Source organism: Dermacentor silvarum, chromosome 1 (genome assembly GCF_013339745.2).
Source record: "Dermacentor silvarum isolate Dsil-2018 chromosome 1, BIME_Dsil_1.4, whole genome shotgun sequence".
Lineage (NCBI taxonomy): Eukaryota > Metazoa > Arthropoda > Arachnida > Ixodida > Ixodidae > Dermacentor > Dermacentor silvarum.
The window spans coordinates 84,512,327-84,533,098 of NC_051154.1; positions in this window are offsets into that span (position 1 = coordinate 84,512,327).

Consider the following 20,772-nt stretch of genomic DNA (forward strand, 5'->3'; position numbering starts at 1 on the left):
TCCCAGCAGGTGCATGTGTGTCGTGCCACAACACAGAAAGTGCTCAAGTGGTATTTCTGGTGCTCATGTGGTATACCTAACTTGCAACCGTGTCAGCATGCCCAAGATATATGATTATTTCTAAGAAACTAGGTGACCATATCAAAACAATCAATCAATCTGCCTTTTATTGAAGTTATGGCCAATGATGTATCAGTTAAGAGGACGAGAAAGACATTTAAATGTGTATTAAGGAAAATAAATTACAATCTTTGGCATGATACTGTAAATACTCGAGTCACTCTTCTGAGGATATCATTCTGCGCTGGTATATTTAATTACCAGCCAAAAAATGTAGACAGTCCAACTGGGTAGCCTTGTTTCAGCAATTATTATAGAGGTCATTTGGCCTAATTAAGTGCATTAATGTTTCATATGGACTTGTCATAAAAGGTAACATACTGTTTCTGGCGCCAGCTGCAATTGTAACAGTTTAATTGGTCATCATACGGTAGAGGGAAACATTCTGTAATGGTACAGTTTTGTATTGACAAGCACCCATTAGTCATAGTTAAACTGCATTAAGGATTGACTTAAGTGGTTTGAGCGAATATATTAAGCTGCTCAATGAACGTACAAAGAATACACATTTGTTATTTTTGCCTTACAATGTTGTATCTACTTATTTGCAGCATAAACCTGCAGCACCTTTGGAACGGCTGACACGAAGGTCAAGGCCAGCCTGGCAACCATCCTTGCCAAGGAGAAGTAGCTCTAAATATCTAAATATTCTATTTTGATGATAGCATAAGACGTGCACTTTAACAATTAATGTATTATATTGTTCAATAAAAACAGTTAATTCAATATCAGTGCGCTTGTTTTTTTTTCACACTGCATGATTCAGCACTTGTGGAATTGCTTGAAATATTTGTTTCTGCAACATATGAGAGTTCAGCTGGTTCAGTATCATTATTATTCTATTAACATGAATCCATAAATGCAGATGGGAAGCATCAGGTGCACATGCATAATATACGTTCAATGTTTTGTTCCTTCCATATGTAAAGAAACATTTAAACTAACTTGTAGATAGTAGATTTCATTCAAGCGGAGGTATTGCATGTGACTGTAAAATTACCTAAATGTGCATGTACACAAATGCTCATGCAGCATTACATAATGATTCACGGTTACATACATTTTATATTTTTGAATGCTTCCATCTGCATGCATGATTTTCTATGTATAGTTCCCTAAGTATGTTCCCATATGCATACTGGATGCAATTAATTTTTATAGACATTTCGAATAGTCTTCTTATTAAGAACCCCCAGCAGTGAGCGTTTATATATAAGCAGAATAGCATTGCCTGCCATAACATAGTTCTCAAAGTGTAGTCTATTAGGTAGTATATAGGGCGTCCCAGCTATTTTAGTCAAGCTGGTCAATGAAAATAAAAGGTTAAAGAAAACACGGTGCAAGGTATACTATCATAAGGTCAGATCTCTGAAAGGCCGAATTCATGCCATATGTCTTAAAATCGGATCTTATTGCACCATCTTTTTTATATTTCGTTGAACAGCTTCGCTAAATTTAAGTTAGCTGGAACACTTTGTATCGACAATAGCCGACAAAAGTTGTAACGCTGAAGTGTATAGATTAGCTATAGACTGATCTATCTGCAGGAACTGTCTTTAGATAGTCTGTAGACCACAATCTACAAAACGTGTAAGGCCATAAGTGCATAGACAGACTATAGACTGGTTTATAGGAGTAGTCTATTGACAGTCTATAGACATTGCATAGACTTATGTGTACAAAAGTTGAACTATATAAGCCTATAGACTTGTCTATAGACATTCTGCAGACATTTGTCTACAAGAATGAATTTTCATTATTCTATAGACCATCTATAGTCAGTCTGTAGACTCAGACATTTGTAGACTTGTCTGCAAAAAGTGTATGACCATAAGTCCAAAGACTGTCTATAGACTTGTCTATAGGAATAGTCTATAGATAGTCTGTAGAAATTTGTCTGTATACATTTCATAGACTTATGTATACAAAAGTAGAACTATATGAGCTTATAGACTTTTGTCATAGACGTTCTGCAGACATTTGTCTACAAAAGTGAATTTTCATTGATCTATAGACCATCTTTAGTTAGTCTATGCTCAGACTTTTTGTAGACTAGTCTACAAAAAGTGTATGGCCATAAGTCCATAGACTGTCTATAGACTAGTCTAAAGAAATTTCTATAGAAGTCTGTTGACTTCAAGTACATATATGTCTATAGACTTTATATAGGCTTTCCACAAAAATTTTTGTAAGGGATATCCTGCAGTGAAGGCTGTCTTGTAATGCCTTCCTTGTGACCTGGTGTAACTGACACTCCCGTAGACGAGCACGACGACGGCACCGGGCAGAGTTGGCCTGCACGCGGCTGCTGCTGCAGCCCAGGGAGGATGATTGCAGGACTCTGCGCCAGTTGGTCCAGGCCCTAGCTAGTCGGGTTCTCGCTGCTTGAGACTTAAGTCTAACGCCGTCTCATAGACGGGCTGACAGGCCATCTCGTTGATGGACGGCGCCCCCTTTGCGGCAGTTGTGGCGTGTGCTGGAGTGGGGATTTTGTTGCGATTATCCTTGGCCCTCCGCAGCCGTAGAGCCACGGCGGCTGGGTCCGTGTCCCAAGGGTCACCGTACTGCAGATTTACCGCATCGTCGCCGCATGCCTCTGCTTCCGCCGCCACTGCGGATGCAGCTTCATCCGCTGTCTTGGAAGCCTTGCTGCCAGGTACGCTATGGGAAGCGGAAGACGCCGACGTGGAGATGCTCGAACCGGAGGCCTGTGAGTGATGCGGTGGCGGCTGAGGAATCGACTCGCTGCCGCTATTGCTGAACCGAATTGGTTCTCGGCCGCGATCTTCGACGACGACGAGCCGCAGCTGATGCTCGGGGATGTAGGGGATGTGCAGGCATAAGGAAGTGGGCCGAAAGCATCTATAAGAGCTGCACTCCATTCAAGCCTGGACCCCTGCTTGATGCCTTCGTACTTGTCCCAAGCCTTGGCGGCACCGCAAAGTTGGTTTGCCGCAACCAGCCATTTTTTTTTGGTCTGGCCAAACATGACGGTCACCCATGGCATTGATAGCGCAAACCCAAAGGATGACGTCATCTTGAAGACCACGAAACGGCGGTATTTGTACGAAAACCGGCTGCTAGAAGTCGCAGCGTATCATCGCCGCCAGGCTACCTGTCCAGCTGCCCGAGGAACCAGGGCCGGTGTCCACGGACAGTGCGGTCATTGTGGTAGTCGCGACCGCCGGTTCTACCACCAAGGAAGCATCAATGGCACACCTTGGTGGCTGAGGAGTCGAAGTAGTTCTCATGATGATAATCTCGCCAAGGGAAGCGTGTACGGCGTTCCCAGGCAGGACAGGTGCGAGACGGTCGAGCTGAAGCGCTGTCTCAGTGTGACGTGCAACGGCGCAACCGCCGACGGATGCGAAGGTGTTCATCAAAAGCGCGAGCTGGTGATTCAGCTTGGCGATGGCTTGGACGAGATCACCGGTAGAGTCCTGCCCTAGAGCCACCGAGGAGGCTTGGACGCCATCCCCGGTGGGAACTTGCGACGGCGGTAGGGTGACCGGCTCCATAACCAAGGAAGCGTGGATGGCATCCCTTGCTGGCTGAGATTGCGATGATGTCCTGGGGCAGTGATCCAGAGCACGGAAAGCGTGTACGGCTTTCCCTGGCCGCAGGAGGCACCCACGATGGCGAGGATCCATGTCCAAGGCAGCGTGAACGGCATGCCTTGGGGGCTCGGAGATCCAGGTAGCCCCGGGTGCGGCATGCATGACAAGGGAAGCGTTGACGGTGTTCCCTCGCCAGATGGACCCTGGACGGCGAGATGCCGGAGGACGCAAGGCCTCCGCAGCACGGTGCTGAAGGCTGGAGCACCTTAAGACTAGGCTTTCGTCGACTGCGCCATTGTAAAGGAACTGACACAGAGTACTATTAAGCTCACAGAGTACTCTGCAAACCGAGCAAGGTTGGGCTACAGTTAAACTGGAACACTTGACGAAAGGTCAGTGCCCGCATTCCCTTGGAAATTGAGGCACATATAGCTGCAGCGTAGGAAGGACGCGTTTAGGAGAAATAAGTTGCTTGTCAATGTGGTCGAAATCAGACCAGTGGAAGAAATGAAGCATCCTACACAGATCATATGTTGGTGTTTGTGACACTGGGGCCCTTACGCAGTGCGCTGTGCTTGACAGAGAAAATGCGATGGATAATCGAGAGCCATGGTCTTTAAAAAATGCGGTGACATCTAGTAATGTTGTGAACAAAAACCATTTCCGGAAACAATACCAGCTGGAAATCCCTTCAGCTTATGTTATATAAGATAAAAACATAGCTGCGCTCTGTCCTGTTATTCAGAACATCAATTGCAACGGAGTAAACATCGCCCTTCAGAGCCTTATTGGGTAAAAGAAACACAGAAGAAAGGAGAAAGGCAGGGAGGTTAACCCGAGGAGAAGATCTGGTTTGCTACCCTACGCTGGGGAGGTAAAGTGACAAGAGAGCAGAGACGAAGAAAGAAAGAAAGAAAGAAAGAAAGAAAGAAAGAAAGAAAGAAAGGGAGAACAGATGCACAGCCACAGTCGGTCACTGTCACCGCATACTATAACCGCACAGCACTGTAGCACTTGTAGCACTATAAACAATTGGGTAAAGAATCTAAGGCCAGCAATGAAGTGATATCTGTTGTGGTCGAAGTTTCCGTATGTATCAAAGGATCGCAAGCCAGTGTCCATTGATCTGTCAATGGTCCAGTAGCGCACCCAGGATCTCTGCCAGGGGGGGGGGGGGGGGGTTGACAGTTTGCCAATTCCATCTAAACAGCACTAATTTCGATTTCTTCACGGGAAATTGTCGAAAAAATGCGCTTTTTGCGAGTGTGCAGACGATTGCGCGTCTTACATCTTAGTTGCAGTACTCAAATGCGTAAGGAAAAAAAAGGGGTTAAACAAAAGGGGGAGTTAAGTCGGCCTCAGGGGGGGGGGGGGGTTACAACCCCCGAATCACCCCCGTCGGTGCGCCACTGCAATGGTCTTTATATAAACAACACTCCCTAAGAGACGCAACTACTACGGGGAATTTCTCATTGCGGATACGTTCTCACGCCCATGATGCCAAAATGATGTGCCATTTGTGTTTATGCGTAGTAGGTACAATAGGGTGAATTAGGATATCAGGTGAAAATGTAAGAAACGCTGTGCGTTCTGCTGTTCCGTTTCACATTCGAACGCACACGCAAGTCTATACCTGTCCGGAAATAACATGCATATGCTAGACCTAGGAATCTGAGACCAAATTCTGAATATGGCAAATCAATGGTACGGAAGCCCGCAAGACGGAGTCAGTTTCATGAAAGGGAAGAATTGTCATCTACCGCAGGTGTACGCAGCTGCAAAGGAAACTCGTACGCTATTCTCATAAACGGATTTGTCAGCTTCATGCTACGGTCCAGGTCGATGCCAATTGTTCCCTTTTATGAAGCCAAATTCACACATCTTTCTGTTCGTAAGTGCACTCTATCTTTGGCCGGCCGCCTTCTTTAATAATTTGTCATGATTGGGTACCATCTGCTCTTACGAAAAGTTCTAGCATAAGAATGTTCACAGAAACAAACAAACAAACAACCAAACAGCAGACTTTAGCAATTCCTTCGGCTATAACTCATTTACTGCGACAACAGCGTTCTCCCACAGGGCAGACCGCCATATCTCTTAGTTGCTTGTTCCTCAAATAACGGCACACGTGTGCTACGGGAGAATGGCCAAGAATTTAGGGGTTATGCAGTGGTTTAGAGGGGGGGGGGGGGTATGCGGTTGAAGATTAACGTCGTAATTGATAGTAAGCATGCCTGTCGGGCATGTTACGTCCTCATGCTTTCACAAGTTACTGCGTTAGTTAGTCTTCTCGCTTTTCAACCTCGGTGAGTCATTTTAAACGCCACAGCGAGGAATTATGCCCCTTGAGGCCGTAAATTGTTTTACAACGGATGTCCCTAAGGAAATGATTTGCGTAAAAAGAACGGACTTTTTCCCTTTGCACGTATTTGAATTTCACTAATAATCGGGCACTCGGTGGCTGTGAATTAAAATTCTGGGAAGTAAAATTTTGACCACCTGGGCTTCTTTAACGTGCACGCTGTGCTCGGTACACGGGTGTTTTTGCATTTCGCCTCCATCGAAATGCAGCCGCCGCGGCCGGGATTTGATGTGGCGCCGTCGGGTTTGGCAGCACTACGCCAGAGCCACTTTGCCACCACAGCGGGTGGCGGCTGTCAATCATGTGCGCTCATATATAAAATGAAATGTGACGTTGTCGTGCGACGTCCTTAGTCGCAGTGACAGCGTCAATTGCTTTCGGTGTGATTCCCGGCGCATCATTCATTTCTTGGTATGTGCCATGTTTGGGGCTCATCATTATATTGTTGTCATGCACGCCTTATTTGTGTCACCGACAATGTTTTTCCCACCACGATGATGAATTGCAGACCAACACACCGCTTTGATCTCGAGAACAAATTCTATGCGATAGACACAACTTCATGCTCGTCCGCTGCAGGATTCTCTGTTGTGGCCGAAATATAAGTAGGCCCATAATCGCTCCGCACTCATTTCATAGGCGCCATAGACAGCGTTAGTAAGTGACTAAAGGTGATGTGAGTAAGTGCCAGGGGCATCCCCGATTAGTGATGCTTGGAAAGCAGTACTTTCCAAATTTCCGTCATGTTACTTGCGTTATCTTTCATTCTGCAGAAGAATCTCCTTATCAACTATTTTCTTCAAACCTACTTTTCTGCTCATGTTCACTGCTGAAGTTTTCTGGCTGCACGCACTTGGGGCCACAAATGGGGCATGATTGCGGATTGGCAGGGTTCAGAGCTCTCGAGGAAAAGAGCTTATCTATCAATTGGCCACTTACATTTTTATGGTATGAAAGTATAAATGCGTTAGCATTCTTAGTGTACTTCACTGAAACTCCCGGGGCTATCTATCTACATATGTTCCTCAGACACGTCATCCATACGAAGACCCACTTTTTAAAGGATATTTTTAGAACTCGTGCTAAATCTAGCTTTGGGCAGGCCATCGGAAACATATCAATTTTGAATCCTACTCGGGCGTCACAGATTATGCCACGAAATATATCACCCGGGACATTGTCACCACGGGAAATCGTGCCATATATCCCTGGAATCAGTGCGAAAAAAAATTCCTCAAGCAGCCAGTCATTAGACAAATGGAGTATATGCACAAAGAATACGCAGCCGCAACGCACATTCTCACAGATGACTCTACAACTCAACGTCGCTCATCATGCGGACTTTTTGTGCCCTCTACATGGCAACGATTCTCGTTCCGTCTTGAGCGAGCTACATCGTCTACACGTCAACTGAGCTATATGACATTAAAGAGGCCCTTGTGTATGTACTTCCACAGCAGCCGCAAAAGACATGGGTGATATTCACGGATTCGAGTGCAGCCCTGCAAAGTATGTGGAAAAGGCGCAAGCGATTTATAAACCAACCTGCAGCATTTGACATTGCCTATCTTCGCCACAAGGCTAAGATTGCTGGGCATTGCATCACGCTCCAGTGGATACCTGGCCATGCGGTATTTCGGGAAACGATAAAGTGGATAAAGCTGCCCGAAATGGACTCCAATACCAAAATTACAGAATAATATTTTTATTGCGATAGCAATTATATGGACACTTCAACCGGATTTCTGCCGTCGCCGTCGTCGTCGCCGTCGCCGTCGCCGTGAGGTTCCGTATAGATAAAATCTTCGCCGCGCGCCGTATGCCCCAGCGGAAGCGTGCGGGGACGCGCGCTATCACGGAGAGCGAACGCACTCAATCTCCCACGCGCAAGCAAGGAAGCGGAAAGCCAGCGCCGGAAGGAGCAGGGGGGGGGGGGGGGGGGGGGGGCACTTCTCTGCCAACAACCGCGCTCGTCGCTCGTCCGCACAGTCTCTTATCTCTCCCACGCGCACGCAAGGAAGCGGGAAGCCAGCGCCGGAGGGAGCGGGAGGAGGGGGGGGGGGGGGGGGGCGCACTTCTACGCTGCCAACAACCGCGCTCGTCGTTCGTTCTACCGCACCGTCTCTTCTCTCCACACGGCTCTGACCTTTATTTCGCCGCTCAGTTTCCGTTGAAGCGATAGACCGCACGTACCTTCGCCCGCTGCCAGCGTTTTGACAGTCGTTGGCTGCAGTCATTCAGTCTGATCTATTCATGTTTGTTTGTGCGCGCTCACACCACGCTTGTTCATTCAGTTAGTAATAGTCGGGCCACATTTTCCAACGCACGCTACACCTGCAATGCTGCCCAGATCGGCAGTGCAGCACTACAGGTGTGTCCCTTCGCACGCGCTGCCCACGGTAAGCGCTTTTCATCAACACCACCGTTTCACACGCGCCTTCTCGTGGTCATCGAGTCTCTCTTCATGTCGGTCTACTTACGCCGCAGCACACCTGCTTACTTAATCAGCTCATGTTTACTACAATTCATATTGCTACCAAGGCCGCTCACCTTACTTCGTATGACATTGCTGTGTTGCTATCGCATTCATTGATTCGCCCTTAGGGCGAAACTGTGACATTTTTTACCAAAGCCGACGCTTAGAGTATGGCAAAAAATATGCCTATCAAGAAAAAGACCGCCTCTGGAATCTACCGCTTCACCAAGATAACTTCCTGCGTTATATTGACCCAAAAAGTGAGATCGAAACTTCCACAACCACTTCCTCAACACTTAGAGACGTTGTACCATCGTCTTCTACTGAACGCCCCATACACGAACAATTTTCTGTACCGCATAGGGCGTACCACTAATCCCTACTGTGACAACTATGGCAGCTTAGAGACAGAGGAGCACATACTACTTGAATGCCCCGCGTACCCCGACGAGAGACAATTTTTTGAGCGACAAATAGACATGATTTGCCACGATCTAGTGGCTGGGATTTGCCACTAGATGGCGCAGCCTTTCCAGAAAGAAGCGCCAAAGAGGAGCCCGGCTGTAGCATGAAGCTGTTCTCAGCGTTCGCACGCACCGGCACGCCATAGATTTCGGAGGCCATGCATTTTGGCAGCGGCGCCGTTAGGTGGCATCAGTGTTTTTAGGAAAGCGCGAAAGAGGAGTTCCACCTGCAGTACACGCGTCACACATAACTCGTCACACATAGCGTTATGTCGTTATATTGATTCAATTGCTAAGCACATTACCGTCGACAGTCATTGCACAATTTTTTTTAGTTCGCACAATAGAATACGAAATCACTGAAAATTCATAGTTTCGCAGCGAAGGTCTGTGGGCGGGAGGCGAGCATCGTGATTAGGGTGCGAAAGCGTCCTCGGGACTTTGTCAGCACAGATCAGGGAGGCCGACATCACTAGATGCTCAAAGGTAGCCCGGAGGGTGCGGAATGACGCTGGATGTTTAAGGTTATATCCTTATGACGAGGCATGCCCATATACGAGTCATTTTGTGAGTATATAGTGCTTGTATGGGCTTACAAAGCGAAACGACAGGTATAGCACGACTTAACTCGGCATTTGACGCATTTGTGACTCCTCATCAACAATAACGGTGCTCACATCACAGGCCACTCACCGTGCGACTGCTCAGAAACAATAGAGAGAGGTCGCCGTCACTCGGCCTTCTGACGGGCGTTTCGGGGTCTCCAAATGCGCCTTTCCTTTCCTACGGGGCGCGGGTAACACAGCTCGAGATTAATGGCGGCGGCCTTGCAAAAGCCCTCTTCGTTTTCGACTCCCAGCGTGCACTTCAGCTAGGACGGAAGCAATTTATAAGAGTGTATGGTTCGCTTACTTTTTTTATATTTATGCTCTCCGCGTCTCTCCTGCTTCTTTCCTGCCTCTCGGACTCTTTCCGCGGTATCGATCTGCTAAACAGCCCGCCACGCGTGCTACAAGCCCCTGAAAATAAGCTACTGCGGGAGTGTGCATTGTTTCCCCTCCCGCACAGCAGCGCAAAGCAAGCCAAGCTCATTTGTCTTGCCGCGACATATTTTTAATTGTTGTCTTATCGATCTCATTACGCGCCTGCGGAGCGCGCGCGAGCGGCGGCTTGGTCTGGGGGAGCACGCAGCGCCCATCGGGTCTCCCGGCTGTCCCGGCCCGCTCACCCCGGTGGCAAGGAGCCAATTAATTAATTAGCGGCGCGCGCGCGCGCGCGCCCGTTCTCTGTTCTGCCTGCACCCCTCATGGCAAACGCCCGCCGCTACCGCTCCGACTTTTCCGCGCTCGACTCAACTGGGCCGTCACGGGGTGGCACTAGTGGTGGAAGAAGGAGGGCGGGGAGGGGGGGGGGGGGGCAGCGAACCTTTCCTTGCAGGTCTCTTTTTAGCGTCACTCCCGAAACGTTTCGAATAGTCCTGGTTTATTCCGGGCAGTGCAGTGTCAGCCCGAGAAGACTGAAGCCGACGTACAATGACCTTCATTCTTGACCACCAGGGAACGTGCATGCTCCTAGCTAAACCACTGGAGATATGACCTCAGTCTTGTTCTTTGCATTCATAGTAGCATGGAGCGCAACGTATGTACTACGCGTGGCGAACGTATTCGTCGCACTTCAGTGAACCAAACGTCAAATGCGAGCAAGTTGTCCTTCGGCCGCAGCAGTGTGGGCGTGGTTTTTGCATGCGCAGGAAAAGGAAATCAGTCGAGTAGACGCACGTGGCTGTTGCTAAACAGAAGTCTTGGTTGCGATTTATTACAAAAATTTCTCCGTGTTTATCTATATACTGCATGCAAAAAATGGGTTATATCTCTATGAAAATTCAAAATGTATGTGCATCAAACTCGCAAACTCCACGTCAAGCGATATTTCTTAAACTCGCATCGGTCGCAAGTTGTATTGGTGCACTTTCATTTCGCGATATTTATTTACATTATCATTAGTATAAAAAATCACACGTGGTGGAGCTCATTTTTAGAATACATTATATTTTCCTTCCGATTCCTTCGCTTGTACGCTTATTCAGTAGTGACCTCCATAAAAATCAGGCACCAGAATATTCTTGTTTCTTTGGCCCCTTTAACTAGTTCCCACAGTTCAGAGTATATAAAACCGGGCGCGCATCCAGTGAACATTTCTTTTTTTTTTTTTTTTTCTGTTCCTGGACAAGCCCATGTCCTACCAACCCGGAGTGGCCTTTCACCGCTCCAAAGTACTCTCTTAAGAAAACAGTGGTAATTTGCCGAACACAATTTGGAACCAGACAGTACATTCGGGATGCCTCTGCCTTTCCAGCTAGAACATCGGTGGGTGTATGGAAGTAAAGTCTGACCAGTCTTCGCAATGATTACCCATGCCGACTACCTGGTCGGACTCCCTCCTCTTCCTCATCATCCTCATCATCATCATCGTCGTCGACACCACCACCCCAATCAGCCTATTTATTCTTACTGCCCGGACGACGGCCTCTCCCAGCGAGTTCCAATTAGCCCTGTCTTGCAACAGCCGATTCCATCCTGTGCCTGCTAATAACAGACCAATCTGTTCCAGATCATTCTGTTACTATAACAGACCAACGGTTATCGGCTCCGCGAAAGCTCCACTGATTCCTCTTAATCTCAATTAGAATGTCAGTATAAAGCTACTTGCGTATGCTTTCACCTGCTGCCTTTCTGTCTAAAAATATCATTTTCCGCTCCAACGCCCGTTGCGCGGTCCTTGGCTTCACAGGTTTCGGATGTTTCTGTTGTGCTACTTCTTAATGGCGGAAAAATGGCCACTCGGCTCTCCTCCTTGCTCCTTGCCCATAAAGCACTTCCGGCACTGCATCGTTGCAAGCGGCGTGTCGGATCCGCTCATCATTCACTACACAACACAAGGTGCCTTGAGCTTAAAGACCTGGCAACACACTAGCGTAGATACGTTTCCAGCGAAAAGCACGCAGGAAGGAAAAGTTGAATGCGATCAGCGTAGCCCCCGTTCACTTGCCGGCCCTCCACTTTTCAATGCATAAGCTGCAAGCTCATTAGCGCAACGTCAATCCTGCGAGCTTCCACGCCTTCTGCCACTTATGCGCCGGGCGATTCCTGTGCCATGCAGTGTGCTTAAACTGAAAAGAGGAAACACAAGCAGAACTTAATGCGCAGAAGAAAAATAAAAAGTTGTAACACAAACACTTTGTCGCCATTGGTCAATTTTCACGATACTTTAACAACGAGGCGTCACTCTGTTCCAAGAAGGCAAGGCCTCGCAAGCAGAGGAAGAGCAATTTCGACGTACGATGTTTGACGGCGAGCTTCGTGAAATATAAACAAATTTCAAGAATTTCATTTACTTAGGTGAGCGAATGTACTGAAGTGCCTCGACACAAATAACTGGTGATTTAACGGCCAATAACAGCAGTCGAATGCATCAGGCGAATCGCTCGCCGTACTACGGAGAGAAATTGGCGCATTGGTGGTGAGGCTGTGTGCAGCACTTCCGCCGAATGTACTCGCGCAAAGGAATCGTTATTTCTTGCGCGACCGCGCTTGCACCACATTTCAACCACACGAACGAACATGGTCGAAACGTGGCGGCTGGGAAACACCATTTCCGCTACCAACGTTGCCGGCGAATTCCGCCGCAACAGGCCGTCGCCTTTTGACAGCATTCGCGTATATCAGGAAACGTGTACCGACGTGGGAACAAATAAAGTAAAGCACTAGGAGGAAACAGCGCTGCTGTTCCAGCCGTTATAGAACCCAAAGTTGCACATCTCATCCACGCACGAGAGCTTTGCTTCTTTAGCTTGCGCAGTTTTTCGTCTTGAGCACATTTTATATATATACAGTGCCTTGCGGAGCTCTGTACGACCCCAGCGAAAGCAGCCCCAGGCGCCTTGGCGGGCCAACACAAACCGGCTAACGCCGGCGGCGCCTCTCGCCCGCGCGTTGGCGGCGTCAGCCGCACCACGGAAGGGGAGCCAGCCAAGGGTGCGCTGCCAACAAAGCTGCACATAGCAGCACCGCCCATTGGCGGACGCTAGGAAATCTCTGAATCGGACTATTTGCGGACGTCGTCCTCTTTCCTATTTCTTTTTTGTGTAACTTGCTTTTTGTGTCGGATAACTGAGGACATCGTAAACGAGTTTCTTCCGGCCAGTGAGCAGGAATTCTCTGCCTGCGAAAATGTTTGGAAAAATAAGAACAACGAGGAGAAGAAGAAAAAAAAGGTAATGAAAACTGGCCATACGCCTCTCTCCTCAAGTCAATACCAATAGACGATGGAACGAGCTTGAGCTAACGGTTCGCTGCGAGTCTAGCGTGATTTGGCTTTTCTGTGATATTCATTCCTGTATGTACGTTCGGAAATTAGCTACATTGTCTCTCGCATCTCGAATTTTTTTTGTTGCTGTTGTTGTTGCACTCCAGCTGACACTTTTAACTAGAGAAGTGTCGAGGTCAATGTGTCATCGTCTTCATCTGCGTTGATGCAAGCGCCACGGCGCTCGCGCCCGCCTAGTGTACAGCAACAGGAAAAGCGGAACAAATACATTGACTCTCAAAGACGAGCCAATGGAAAAATTTCCGCTGAGCACGTCGCGCTGGTTACGAGAACAGTGTATATTTAACAGTTTGGTTTGTTGTTTCATGGCATAATAGCAAAATTTAACCAAGAGATAAGCAAAAGTTTTATTTCATCATTTTTTTCATCTTCTGGACTGATTACGAAAAAAAAATTAGGCGCCCTTTAGGAATTATGCTAGGGTACTTTTGAACAAACGTGATGAAAACAGACTAACAAAGCGAGAAAGCATGAAAGAAAAAAAAGAAAACAAAAGAAAACAAAGAAAGAAAGAAAGAAATGAAGAAGGAAAGGGAGGAAGGAAGGAAGGAAGAAAGGAAAAAAAGAAAGAAAGAAATTAACAACGTCTATCTAGCTGCTAATTAGAGAGAAATGAGACCTCGCGTTCAAGCACTTGTGGCCTTGACTGGTTTATAGTCGAAAAGTACAAACCTGCTTCGGCATCTTAGCGCAGACCGCTAGGCATAATTTAAAGGGTACTCATGCTGCTAATGCAATTAGCAGCTATTTGAAGCTTACAACCGCTTCCAGAAAAAATACAGGCGGTCAGTGTCTTTTATGCCGTGCACGATGTTGTCGGTTACCCGCTTAGGTTGCCTTTATATACATCCACGAATTTGTTCTCGTGAAATGAAAATTTCCCCCATTGCGCCTAATGAGTAGTTATGCTCACAGAACCTTGCAACTTATTTGTTTTGTTTTCAAAGTTAGTGCTCACTGGCTGCGTAATGTCCCGAGGGGACAGCGCGTGTTGACACATTATCCACGTCCGCACAAATGAGGATACTCTGTACGAAAGCCACGAGAAAAGCTCCCTTTGTTCGGGAATGAGAATGCAACTCGAAATGATTAGGTTTTGTGCTACGTTGTTTTGTTTCTTGAAAAGACTAATTACCCGGCAGAGAAGATTGCAAGTTAAACTCCAGATTTTGCTCGTCCGCCGAACAGAAAGGGTTCACACGTTACATGAAGCGAGCTGCCGCAAACGTACCGTCTTGCTTGCCTTATGAAAATGTTTGGTCTGCCTCATTCAGCAGCTCAATTGATTTCTGCTCGGCTTTTTGCACGGTTTATTTTGATTTATGTCGAACACCTGCTAGGTGCCCTCGATCGATGTTGACTACCGTATAATAATAAAAGCAAGAACATTCAACAGGAAGTAGTTTTTAAAAATTCGGTGATGATTGCCATTCAGCTTAACCATAGACATTCGGCGTCCCTTTAGCTTCCAATGGTCTAAAAGAACTGAGTGCTCGCGCCACAGAAAGCACATAAAACGGTTCTCCAGAGATGTGTTGGGTTATTCATGGTTGTGTGGCCATAACGTGGTGGATATATTAACAAGAATTATTGGCCTTCTTATACTTAGCTAGCATTACAAGGGATCCGTGGCACGTAGAAGAAGTGGTTTGTTGTTTCTGTTATTTACAACCAGATTAAGCTCGCAGACAATGAAGCCTCGGAAAGCCTAGCAGAAATTGAATGTTCTTTATAGTCGAAATGTAGAAATAATAAGGAAAAAAGAAATGAAAAAAGAAAAAAAGATAACGGACTCCAGCCCTCTAATGTAGAATACCACTGTTTTATCAGAAAAAGAAAACTCCAAGTAGCTCAGCTACTAAAGTTGTAAAGTTATACGAATCACACATGAAACGCGTATGGTGTAAACCGTGGAAGAATAAAAATACAGTAGAAGCAAATGCTGTCAGGACTAGAATCGGCTGCGTGCATGACAATAACAGCAACGAGCGAGACGAATAAGACGAACCGAAGGCTCGAACTTTTATTTGTTACAGCCATATAAGCCAATATACAATGAAGCCAGTGGAAGCAGAGAATAAATGTAACTGTTCTTTAATTTTAATTGAAATGTAGAAATAATCCAGAAAAGGAAATGGAAGTGGACGAAACGATAACTTGCCAGAGGTTACAGCCGAACCCAAATCTTCCGCATTACGCGTGGGATGCTCTACCATGTATATGTGTGTACTAGATCTAACCTTGAGAGTGTTAGCAAACGCCACTTACGACCATGGCAGTGGACTTAAAGCACCTTTTCAACCACAGGAGTCACATAGCATTTGAACTAAAGATCAGACAACTGTCCCATTAATAAACCCTCCTCATGGCGTCAAGGTTGCGGAAGTCGAAAACCTCACTATTCAATCGAGATAGATGAAGAAGGGAAGCCGAGGGGTTCTATTGTTCTACACCCACCACCATGGCCTTCCGTGCCTCTAGCTAACACCCCCAGCGCTAGACGTAGTACACATGCGCAAATAGCCAAGAAAGCGGGCGGGAGGATGGCTGTGGCGGTGGCACTATAACAGACCATCGCACGCGTAATGCGGGAGATGCAGGGGCTTCTCCCATCTGCGGCAAGTTGTCTTTTCGTCCAGTTTCATTTATCGTTTCCTTATTAGTGGCACGAGCGCCGAGGGACATTCTTGTTTATTGCGCAGCAGCTTCCGGTTGGGGACCGACTTCCGGTTTGTCACAGAGGTGGGCCGAGATTAAAAATAAATCATAGAAAAATAAAAACAGGTAGATATCGATGGTTCTACTTGTGGTTGATGATAGACATGAAATCAGAGCACAGGTTTAGTAAAGTGAAGAGCTAATTAGGTGTCAGGAATAATTAGAAACAATTAAGGAAAATCTAATTGCCATACACCAAAGCACACAGTCGTGCACTTTAGATACCCACCGCATCAGTAATGATTTGGCTCCATGCGCGTGGCGGTTTCCCGCCAGTTCCGTTCGCCGTGGAAGTAGACGACGAGGACGCCGGGTCAAGTGTTGGGTACCGTCGAGTTTCCGACTAGGACACCGGGCCTAGTGTAGTGTAGTGTAGTTTACATCGCTTACAAGAATTCACCAGCATTCTCTATGTCTGTGTCGTACTTGACTTTAATAACACGAAGTTAACACAAGGAAAACACAAAGTTAACCCAAACAATACACCAGGGTACACCAACGCCGAGGTGCTAGTGCCACTAGCAGACACCTAATTGAAGGATTAGGGTCGTTTCTCATTTTTTATTTACACATTTCACTAAAAACGAACAGTTAACTTATTCTATTCTCTCTAAGGCTTCATTGCCTCTTGGCTTTGTGTGGTAATAAATAAATAATAAAAGTCGCAGTTTCTCCTGAAAGGCGAAGCATCGATTGCGATAGCAAATTAGTGGACAACTATACGGAGTAAAGATAGTAGTTTTATCGGCCGTATACACTTGTAAACATAGTCATACTAACTAACTAACAAGCATGCTTTCACGTGCGCACACGAAAACATGAACACATCTCACTCGATGACCGCGGAAACTCCCTGTCAAAACGCTGGAGTGACGAAGCGCGGCGGCAGCGAGCGAAATGACCTTCGTGCTGCGCCTCGCATCAACGCGAACTAAGTCACGGAAACACAGCGCACGGCGGACTGTGTCCCCAACGCAGATGGCTTTCAAGATACAGCGCGCGGCCGCCTGGGGCGCCCAGAGTAGAGCTCGCCTTTCTAATCCCTACCCTCTCCCCAGAGCCTTGCGCACAATAGAAGAGGGTGCGCTTCCTCCCCGCTTCCCTTCGTTGCGTGCGCGAGATTGAGCCGCGATCGCGTGCTCACTCTCGCACGCTTTCACTCGCACATATAGAATACGGCGCGCGGCGACGATTTTATCGCCCTTGGACTTTATACGGAACCTCACGGCGACGCCGAGTGCAGAAATGCGCCAGGAGTGTACATATAATTGCTATCGCAATAAAATGTAGACCCTTGGTTCCCCTTATTCTTTTTTTATTTTTTATTATATGGTACATAGGAGATGTCGCCTTCAATTGGCGCCTGATTGGCACCGGCTACTTTTTTCACATAGAGATATGATAAAAATAAAAAAATAAAAGAAGAATTAACATTAACGCATAAATACTATAAGCCACCTCTAAATCACAATTACACAAAGTCCAGATACATAAGTACACTAATGCCACACTAAAAGTGAAAGTCAACTCATAAACACAACAACGCATAGTCCAGTCGCATGGCGGCACTAAAGTAAACACAAAGTATGGTCACATAACTACATCAGATCAGGACACATAAGAAAGTGCGGATAATTCAAATGAATGTACATGAATCCAGGAAATGAAGTAGCCAAAGCCGGGTAAAAAAAGGCCCATAGAGTGAGCTTATCACAGATAAACACTCCACTGAATAGTGTCCGGAGATATTGCTCGCTTCTAGAAATCTTTGAAGGGCCAGTAACGATCGTCTTTGCAATGAATATGTTCGTCAAGGACCTAAGATCTTCCTGAGGCTGAAGGGCCTGCGGTCTAATGCCACTAAATCACATGCCAAGCGTTGTCTGTGTGTGTCGTGTCGCGGACATTCTACCAGAAGCTGTACATCCTCATCCGCGTGGCCACAAGTGCATTCCGGACTACCAGCTTTTAAAATTTTATCTAGAAAGTGTTTTGTGTACGCGGTACCGAGCCGCAGACGGTCAATGAGCATTTGAAAGGCTCTGGTTGCATCCAATGTGGACGGGATTTTGAATTCAAGTGCAAGGTCAATGTGAAATAAATCTAAAGATTTCAAGTTGTGATAAAACCATGTCGCTTTGCAACCACGCGCTGAGATCTTTCTTAGTATGTGCCGCACTTGGTCTTGCGTTACAGGGAGACCATGGCCGGTATTTTATAGCGATGCCTTATGACTTATTTTATACTAGTCTTATCATCCACCGCTCACGGCCGGCTGACCCTGTTGATAACGCGAACGGATCGTCTATCTGACCACTGACAAAGCGCAATAAGCTCGAAAAGGCATTAGCACCAGAAATGCATCGCTATAAAATACTGGCCCATGTGTGGCGTTATTAACATACGCTTGTCCAGCTGCCTTGTCTGCTGCAACATTCCCAGGGATATTGCAGTGACCAGGTATTCATTGAACATTATTGTACGGTTCTCTTCACTTGCTTTTGTGAAGTACTTTAGTGTTTCGTAAGCTAACGCCATGTTTTTCGAATTGCTGACGTCACCATGAAGAGAAGACAAAGCTACCTGTGAGTCACAAAGGATGACCTATTGTTCCCCTTTTTGCATTGAATTTATGTATCCTAAAAAAGACAATATTGCAAAAAGCTCTGCTGTAGTTGATGATGTCGTGTGGGATAGTTTAAACATCTGTATTTGATTCCATTCTTCTCGCTTGTTGCTGTTATTGTCATGCACACAGCCAATGCTATAGTCCTGCCAGCATCATTTGCTAATCTTGGATTTTAGCTCTTCCGCTGTTGACACCACTTGCGCTTCACGTATGAGACCTATAACAGTGAGTTTCTACATAAGTGATTGGAGTCAGTCATGTAAGATTTGAACTATCAAGCTGAAGCGTGGTAAATCCGGAGGCTGATAAGCCCAGTCATTGAGCTCGTGATACGAAGCAACTACGCTTGACGCGAACACGCAAAACAGTTGACGCAACGTGCACTATTACAGTTCACCAAGCCGTGATGTAGCAACGTGAGGCAGAAATTCATTTGTCGACGTGAATGTGGCCAACGGATGTGGCTTTAATAACTGACTACTTATTTCCTTGGCGTAAATTATTTAGGCCCACACTCTCTACGCTTTTTATTAGCAGTGACCCAATTTTATTAGAGTAACTGATTGAGAGAGTGATATAAAAAGATTCATGAAACTGAAACTGAGAAATTGAAGAATCTCAGTGACGCTAAGGTCTGTATTGTTCGATTCAGTGATTTCAGCCCATAATCAGAAGACATTATTTGCGTGCCGCGATTGCGTGTATACTTGGCTTTGTCATTATGCAACCTAGTCACTAAACAAGTGGTAGTTTGAATTTGTCTTGAACGACATATAGTTGGGAAGAAATCTGGCAATTTCAGGTCACTATCCAACAACGCTTATACAATTTCGCTGCTTGTATTGTAAAACAGCGCTACGCAACAGTGTGTGAAGAAAACTTACACTCAGATATACAAACTACACATATTTATATATATTATTCTCCCAGGTGGGCACAAATATTGGTACACAGTTCCTAAACGTGAATTCCACTGAGGATAGAATGCTATGGCTACGGCACATTTTTCTGCAGATTGATCAGCGTCCTGTTTGCAGTCTAGCATATAAAGCCCCCGGAGGTGCCTGTGAGGCTCATATAGGCGCACAAGCAGGCCCATACGTATACACAAAAACAACCACTCAAACACACATGCACGACAACCCGATGAACTCGCTATTTCGTTAAGGGCCGAAGAGTGCGAAATGACGAAGCCCTAATGACGCTTGATAAATAGAAACAACTATAGGCGTCGATGTCTGCGCATGAAACCGAGGTAATGCAAGCAGTGAAAACAATTGCCTTAAATGTTGGTTCCAAAAGAAAGTCTGTGGACCGAAGCTTCGGAACTCACCCTTCTTGCGCTATTGGCCGTGAACCGAAAGGTCGGTAGGCCGGAGGTGCGAAGTTCACTCAGGTTTCCTTAGCGCTATGCCACGAAGAGAGAATTTGCTGATGTAAGAAAGAGAGCGCGGTCACATTGACCACATCTATAGAATGAGTTCGCAGATCACCTTTTGTCTTGTGTGCTTTTTTTCTCTCCATTGTTCTACGTGTCTGGACTTACCTAGACCTTATTTCTGCGCGAGCCAATGCAACAGAGGTGAGCGGTCGTCAGGGCATCCAAGGTTCGCCGCTGGTTTCGCAGCGTGAATGGTGCTTCTTCCCCGTCTCTCCCCCTGTTCTTTGCCTCCCGGCAGCGCCGCGGTTCGAATAAGGAAACGGAGGATAACAGCGAGCAGCTTCTTCCCTGACTGGCGTTAATTGCCACGATGGTTGGCTGACTTTGGGAGGATAAAAAAAAAAAAAAAAAAACGACGGGGGAAGGGGGGGGGGGGGTACAATCGAGGCAAAGCGAAAGTCAAGATACGCGCCGGGCCATTCCACTCGGAGAGGGAAATAGACAATGCAACACTTGCCATCGCGCCTTCATACTTGAGGGGGTGCTATATGTTTTCATCCCACTTTTTCTCTTTTCCCTTGTATGCGGCAAGCGAGAGCCACCAGAGGAAAGACGGCAGTTCGTGTTGCTTGTCCGCTCCCTTCGTGACGCGCATTCGACCACCGTAGCCTCCCTGTTT